We start from the raw sequence: 7,000 nt of genomic DNA on the forward strand, positions 1-7,000 counted from the left end.
TTAAAAAAATTATTTTCAAAGACATCTCACAGCTAATACAAGAGATGTTGTTTCTCATGCAATGAATGATTGTGTGGTTTGATTGTATGTGAGCAAGGGAAAACAGAGTTTTGCACATTGGTTCTCATATATTTAGGCATAGTGGAGGACATATGGAATGAAGATCCACTTGAGAAAAGAGCAAAAATTTAAAAAGCATTATTTTAAGTTCACCAGTTTCATAGACCTCTCAGTAATAATAATAATAATAAGAGTACCTCAGTATTACAGAGGTATGGGCCACATCTCTACGGCAACTGTAGAAGAACAGTGGTATTTAGGGCTTGATTGTAATCCCCTGCTCTGAATAGTACCTTATCCTGAGTATTCTTACTGAAGTTGATGGAACTACAGTACATGCAGAGTACATTACTTCTCAATATATGAAGGCAATCTAGCTTTTATATAGTAACAGACAGAAAGCTGTGCTAGTCTATATACTATCAAAACAAAAAAGCAGTAGCCTTTAAAGTGCTACTTTACTGCTTTTTTTATTTTGATAGCTTTGATAGCTTTTATATATTTAGCTGTCACCAGCAATCTGCAGAACCTCTCTCTAGTTTTCAGAACGAAACATTTTAAGAATGAGGGGAGATACCTTAAAAAAAAGCCCCCTATTTAAAATAATCCACATAATGAGGACACAGCAATATTAATTTCATGCATGAACGTTCAGGGGAAGATGCATCGCTGAACAAGGATCTGCCTGCAGATCTCTCCAGCAGCATGGAGTGCTTCCCATGTACAATAGTTACAGCCTAAGTGCATACACATTCCTCCTCTGGTCCAGAAGGGCCCAGCCAAGTCTCAGGCCTCCAACTGTTGATTGTCACTGGTCAGGAACCCATGACCGGAATTTTAAGACTGCACAGCCCACTGCCATGCAATATGCCTAATGGCAAGTGCGTAGGCCCACAAATGCACGGATAAGGGGTAATTGCCCCAGAGTCAGGTAATTCTAAGGGCTCCCCAGCTGCAGCTACTGCAGCAGTGTGAGGGCTGGGGGGGAAGGGCAGCACTCCAGTCCAGACAGTGCTGAGGTCAGGTCACTCCCAGCCCTACCTCTTCCCTGGGTGCAGAGCTGGGCCCTCTGCCAAAACACTAGCATGCTACAGACTTTTACAATTTGCAGAATTATCCCTCTTACATGCATATTATCCACACATAGCTCAGCTTTAAGATAAGAAATAAATTGTGCACAACTAATCATGCTCTCCTTGCAAATATTAATACAATATTTAGCAGCCAGAACGCTACAAGGCAGCAAAGATCTGACCTTAATGCAAATACTCCTCCCAAAATAAGTTCTAAAACTTTATAGAAACCACTTGGCCAAATAAACAGTATCTATGGTAAAGTTCTTCCAGTTTTAACAATTTACCACCTAATACAGGATTAAAAAGAAATATATGAAGATCAGAATTTTCACATATCTACAACACACCAAAAATTCTGTTAAAAGAACCTTTTCTTTGTTGCTTTAAGCCATTAACACCTATGTAATATTTCTTTGAAATGTAATTATGCAAGTGTCATGAGGCACATCTTTCACACCAGGAAACCCCAAAAACCTCCCCACCCATCCCCTTTCCCCCACACCTAATGCAACCTACTCCCCCTGCCTGCCAGCCCATGGAGAGGCTGGGACAACAGCCTGCCTCTTGGGAGTTGCAGGCACCAACAGCCACAAATTAACTCCCCATTCCCCCCTCCACCTATCTCACGAAACCTACTTGTCCTGTATGGTCTGCTCCTGTCCCTGAACCACCTCCAACCCAGCTGGAAGTGAGAACGCCACTGGGCCAAGAGGAGGGAGCACAAGCAGCTCATTGCTGTAAGGACTAATCGCTTTCCTCTCCACCCAGCTGGCTGTGCAACCCAGCCCAACGACAAAACTTCCCCCATTGATGTTGTCCCCTACCATGGCCCCGTATGTGCCCTGCAGGCCGGCTCGGAGTCACAGAACAGGGAGCATCTGCAGCTGAATGAAAGGTGGCCCTGTCCCTGCCAGGCAGCTCTCTGTGCAGCCACTCTGAGTCCCTGAGCAGAGCTGATTAAACAGCTGGGGATTGCACAGTTTACATGGAACCTTGGCACAGATCCTCAATTAGCTTCTATTTATTTCAGCTGATCAGTTTGTAGTGACCCTTCTGATCACTGTGTGTATATATGACACCTCCCCCACACAGAGTTTCATGAGAAACATCATTGTAATTGAATTTTTAGCATTTCATGGTGCATAGGATTACGATATTTGACCTTTCAAAACAGAGGACACCCCTGCGAGGGAGCATATCTGAATCAGTATCTACCAACTCCCCTTGTATTAATGTATTATAGATACTATAACACATTAATAAAAAAAAAGCAGCAGAAATGTAGCACTTTAAAGACCAACAAAATTATTTATTTGGTGATGAGCTTTCGTGGGACAGACCCACTTCTTCAGATCAAGAAATGTGTCCGTCCCACAAATGCTCATCACCGAATAAATCATTCTGTTAGGCTATGTCTACACTAGCCAAAAACTTCAAAATTGCCATGCAAATGGCCATTTCAAAGTTTACTAACGAAGCCCTGAAATACATATTCAGCGCCTCATTAGCACGCGGGTGGCCGCGGCATTTCGAAGTTTTTGGCTAGTGTAGACACAGCCTTACTCTTTAAAGTGCTACATTTCTGCTGCTTTCTTTTGTTGGAGTACAGACTAACACGGCTGCCTCTCTGTTAACATTAATACAGAGTAAGTTGGTAGATAGTGACATGGATACACTTCCTCTTAGGAGTGTTCTCCTTTTATATGGTAACCCTAATGGCACAGAAAGTTTACTTTTTGTCAAAATGGGAATTGTGGCATTACATACAGTGTTGTAACTGTGTATCAGTAGATTTCAGTTTCAATAGATGACTTCTCACGTGGCATGACATTTGTCTGAAATAAATCTCAGACTAAGGCCAACTCCTCAAATCAGGCTTCAGTGTGCAAAATTTTCACTTATTTTATAGGAAACAGTCAATTTTAGAAAAACCTGTTGCTAGGCTGTACATTTAGCCCCAATGCTGCTATTAACTGAAAGAGTGAGTAGATCCCTGCAGATTCTTATTGAGGCTATGCAGACGTAACAGCTGGGCTCCTATGTCATTTCTCTTCCTCAAGATAGCTACATCTATTCACCAGAAGTCTTCCTTTGTAGCACCCTACAGGACTGAATTTTCACCCTTCTGCTTTTTCTCTACACACATTCTAAATCTTCATCTGCAAGTCTGCCTTTACCTGAAATCATCATATTTGCATTAATAGGAAGCATTGACCAGTCCATTCTCTTGCCTAAGTAATTTTGTGGCTTTTCCAGTAAATATTTGAGAGATATTCCTTTGGAAAAGAGGAATATCACATTCTCCTCAGTTCAAACCTTTCAGTTGCCTTCACTTGTCCTGTGTTTGGAGTCATCCATGTAGGACACTCAGGTTTCATCTACACTGTACAGTTATTTTGAAATAACAGAATTTCTGAGGCTCTATAGCTGTGTCTACACTAGCCCCTTCCTTTTGGAAGGGGCATGGTAATGAGCAAGGTCAAAAGATGCTAACGAGGTGCTTGCATGAATATGCAGTGCCTTATTAGCATAATGGTAGCCGTGGCGATTCGAAAGTGCTGCTGTCGAATCGCGTGCCGCCCATATAGACGGGGGCCTTTAGAAAGGACCGCCAGGCTTCGAAAGCCCCTTCTTCCTAACATCTGATAGGAAGAAGGGGCATTCGAAGCCTGGGAGTGGGGGGTCTTTTTGAAAGGCCTCTGTCTATACAGGTGGCGCGCAATTCAACAGCAACACTTTTGAATCGCCATGGCTACCATTATGCTAATGAGATGCTGCCTATTCATGGCAGCACCTCATTAGCATCTTCCAAACTTGCTCATTACCATGCCCCTTCCGAAAATAAGGGGCTAGTGTAGACACAGCTTATGTGATACACACGCTATTTTGAAATAAATTCGAAATAGTGGGTGTACATTATTTCAAAATTGGCAACTGTCATTGCAGGAGGAATAGTGATTATTTCAAAGTAATTATTTTGAAATAATGTTGTTAAGGTGAGGAATAAGGCCTAACTCAAAATAAGGGGTCCCCAGCCCTCTCCATGGTGTCCTGCTGACTGCTCTGGCAGTGAAACAGGCAGGAAAACTCCATAACACCCCTCCATCTTGGGAACCTGCAAAGGCACAACAAAGCGTGTGTGCAGTGGAGCAGGCCCACACCAAGCATCCTGTTGCAGCTTGCTCATGGCACAAAAGGAGCCAACCTGAAGGCTCTGAGCTGCCTCCCATGCCCCTGGAGCCCACCCAAGGCCTCCAGAAGCATGCTCAGGCCATCAGAGGTGGATGTCTGCCTCGTCAGGGGAAGAGATCCAGGACCTCATTGAGGTCTTGGGGCTGAGACCATCCTGCAGGATCTGTGCACCCAATGCAGGAATGCAGCTATCTATGGCTGCATGGCGGACACTTTGAGCACAAGGGGCCACATCCATACCAAGGAGCAGGTGTGGGTGAAAGTAAAGGAGCACCACAGGCCTACGCCAGGACCAGGAAGGGCAGGTCCCAGTCTAGGGCAGTGTCCATTAGCTATCCCCACTACAATGACCTGGACTAGATCCTGGGAAGCAGGTGGTCCCATCCCCACCCCTGGTTGTCGACCCAGGCCTGGACCTGCCTGCCTGTAACCTGGAGATGCCAGCAATGATAGAGAGGAGGACAGGACAGTGGACAAGGACTGGGACCAGGACGAGGCCAGACAGGCAATCCTGGGGACTGGAGGCCTGTCTGCAAAGCTATCACAGGCCTCATCCAACATGGGCAAGGGACTATCCTATAAGTGCATCATTGTCCCTGTCATGAATGTGTGCAGGGAAGGGGTTAATCTCTTCCTGGTGTGACTTGAGCCAATGGGAGTAGAATGACTTTTTTTGAACTGAGAACAATTGCAGTTAAAAGGGGTCTTTGGCTACGTCTACACTAGCCAAAAACTTCAAAATGGCCATGTAAATGGCCATTTCGAAGTTTACTAATGAAGCGCTGAAATACCTATTCAGCGCCTCATTAGCATGCGGGCGGCTGCGGCACTTCAAAATTGATGCGGCTCGCCACCACACGGCTCGTCCAGACGGGGCTCCTTTTTGAAATGACCCCACCTACTTCGAAGTCCCCTTATTCCCATCTGCTCATGGGAACAAGGGGACTTTGAAGTAGGCGGGGTCCTTTCGAAAAGGAGCCCCGTCTGGATGAGCTGCGCGGCGGCGAGCCGCATCAATTTTGAAGTGCCACAGATGCCCACATGCTAATGAAGCGCTGAATAGGTATTTCAGTGCTTCATTAATAAACTTCGAAATAGCCATTTGCATGGCAATTTTGAAGTTTTTGGCTAGTGTAGACACAGCCTTTGTGTGCTGAGGAGGCAGAGAGAAGTTGGAGGGAGAAGGATGTTTCCCAGGCAATTGAAATGAATCCCATAAATATACTGACCTCAAAATCAGCCATAGGGATGTAAGTAGAAGGGAAATGTACAGTTAGGTGCAATCAGGTTATGATTATTTTGAATTTGGTTGGACTGGCTATCTCTGGTTTTTTGTTGCTTTGATTAATGACTTGATTTCACCTCATGTAACTTTTAAGCTGAAACCCAAGGAAGTAGTCTCTGTGCTGTAACCAGTACCATTTATTTCCTCTTGTTTTGTGAATAAATTAGTTTTAAGCAATTGATCTGATACCTATGTCCTAGAAGAGAGACTGTGTATGTTCAGGCCTTAGACTAAAAGGTCAGCTATTATATTACAGTTCTTTGTTCTTAGCTCTCTCCTGAGGGAAAGTTAAGAGCTTGGAGTACCCCCACAGGGGAACATTCCCAGGTGTGTTTTCCTGGGTTAAGGGGTTTTTGTTTTACCTGGCTGGTGGCAGCTCCCCGCTTCCCCCAGGTCAGAGAATCTGTGACCTCGGGGAGTTTTTTAAGTAAAGCCTTTGTATAGGCAAGGTATTTTGAGTTTTTGTGAGCCCCCCCTTTCTAAACTTGGAGTGTCAGAGTGGGGAAGGAGCCCTAACAGTAGCCCATAGAGCGGGGTGAAGGGGCTGACCGGGTGTGGGGGGGCGTGCACCATGCCTGGCCCTGCCTTTGGCAGGCCACAGAGCATACAGCCACCAGTTTCTGTGGGACCACATGCTGTGGTGCTCTTGGGCATATGGCCCCAGGAGGCTGACACAGAGGACCCCAGGGCTATTGGGCATGGGGTGTCTAAAGATGCCTGCCATACTCCTGACCCTGGGGTGGGACACCATCCCCTGACACGCCACCTCAAGAAGTAGGCATGGGATAGCACAACACGCACACAGTCCCTCACAAGGCACATGGGCATCACCACAGTCCTGTGTCAGCCCTTACTCCCAGGGACAGCAGGAGCCAGCAGCCAGTGTGCATAGGGCCTGGCTTCCAACACAATGGCTGTGACAGCGCCAAGAACCGTTGCTCTCGGTTTGCAGATGGGGGTTGGGCTTCAGGCACTGTGTCCCCTGGCATGATACCATCTGTCCTCCATAGTTAGACCAGCTGCAAGGGAAGGGCACTCCATATCCCCCAGCATTGCCCCCAGACCTGGGGACACCACTGGTGCTCCCTGAGCCTTGAGGACCTTCACCAGCAATACCTGGAGAAGCTCTGGGCCATCCACCAGAAGGTGCGGGACTGGATGCAAGAGAATTGTGCGTCTATTGTGAAGGCTTGCAGATACAGCTGGCATGGGTGGTGCATGACCAGGCTCCAACTTAGGACACGTGTCCCACCCCATCACAGCCCTTGTCCCCTCACCCACAGTCACTCTACCTCCCTCCACACCTCCCACACCATGAATGCCAAGGCCCCAACACCCAAGGTGGTATGACCTGTGCGGGCTGGCGCCCCGCAAAGCCTGAGCCTCC

This window comes from Carettochelys insculpta, chromosome 2, assembly GCF_033958435.1.
Source record: "Carettochelys insculpta isolate YL-2023 chromosome 2, ASM3395843v1, whole genome shotgun sequence".
NCBI lineage: Eukaryota > Metazoa > Chordata > Testudines > Carettochelyidae > Carettochelys > Carettochelys insculpta.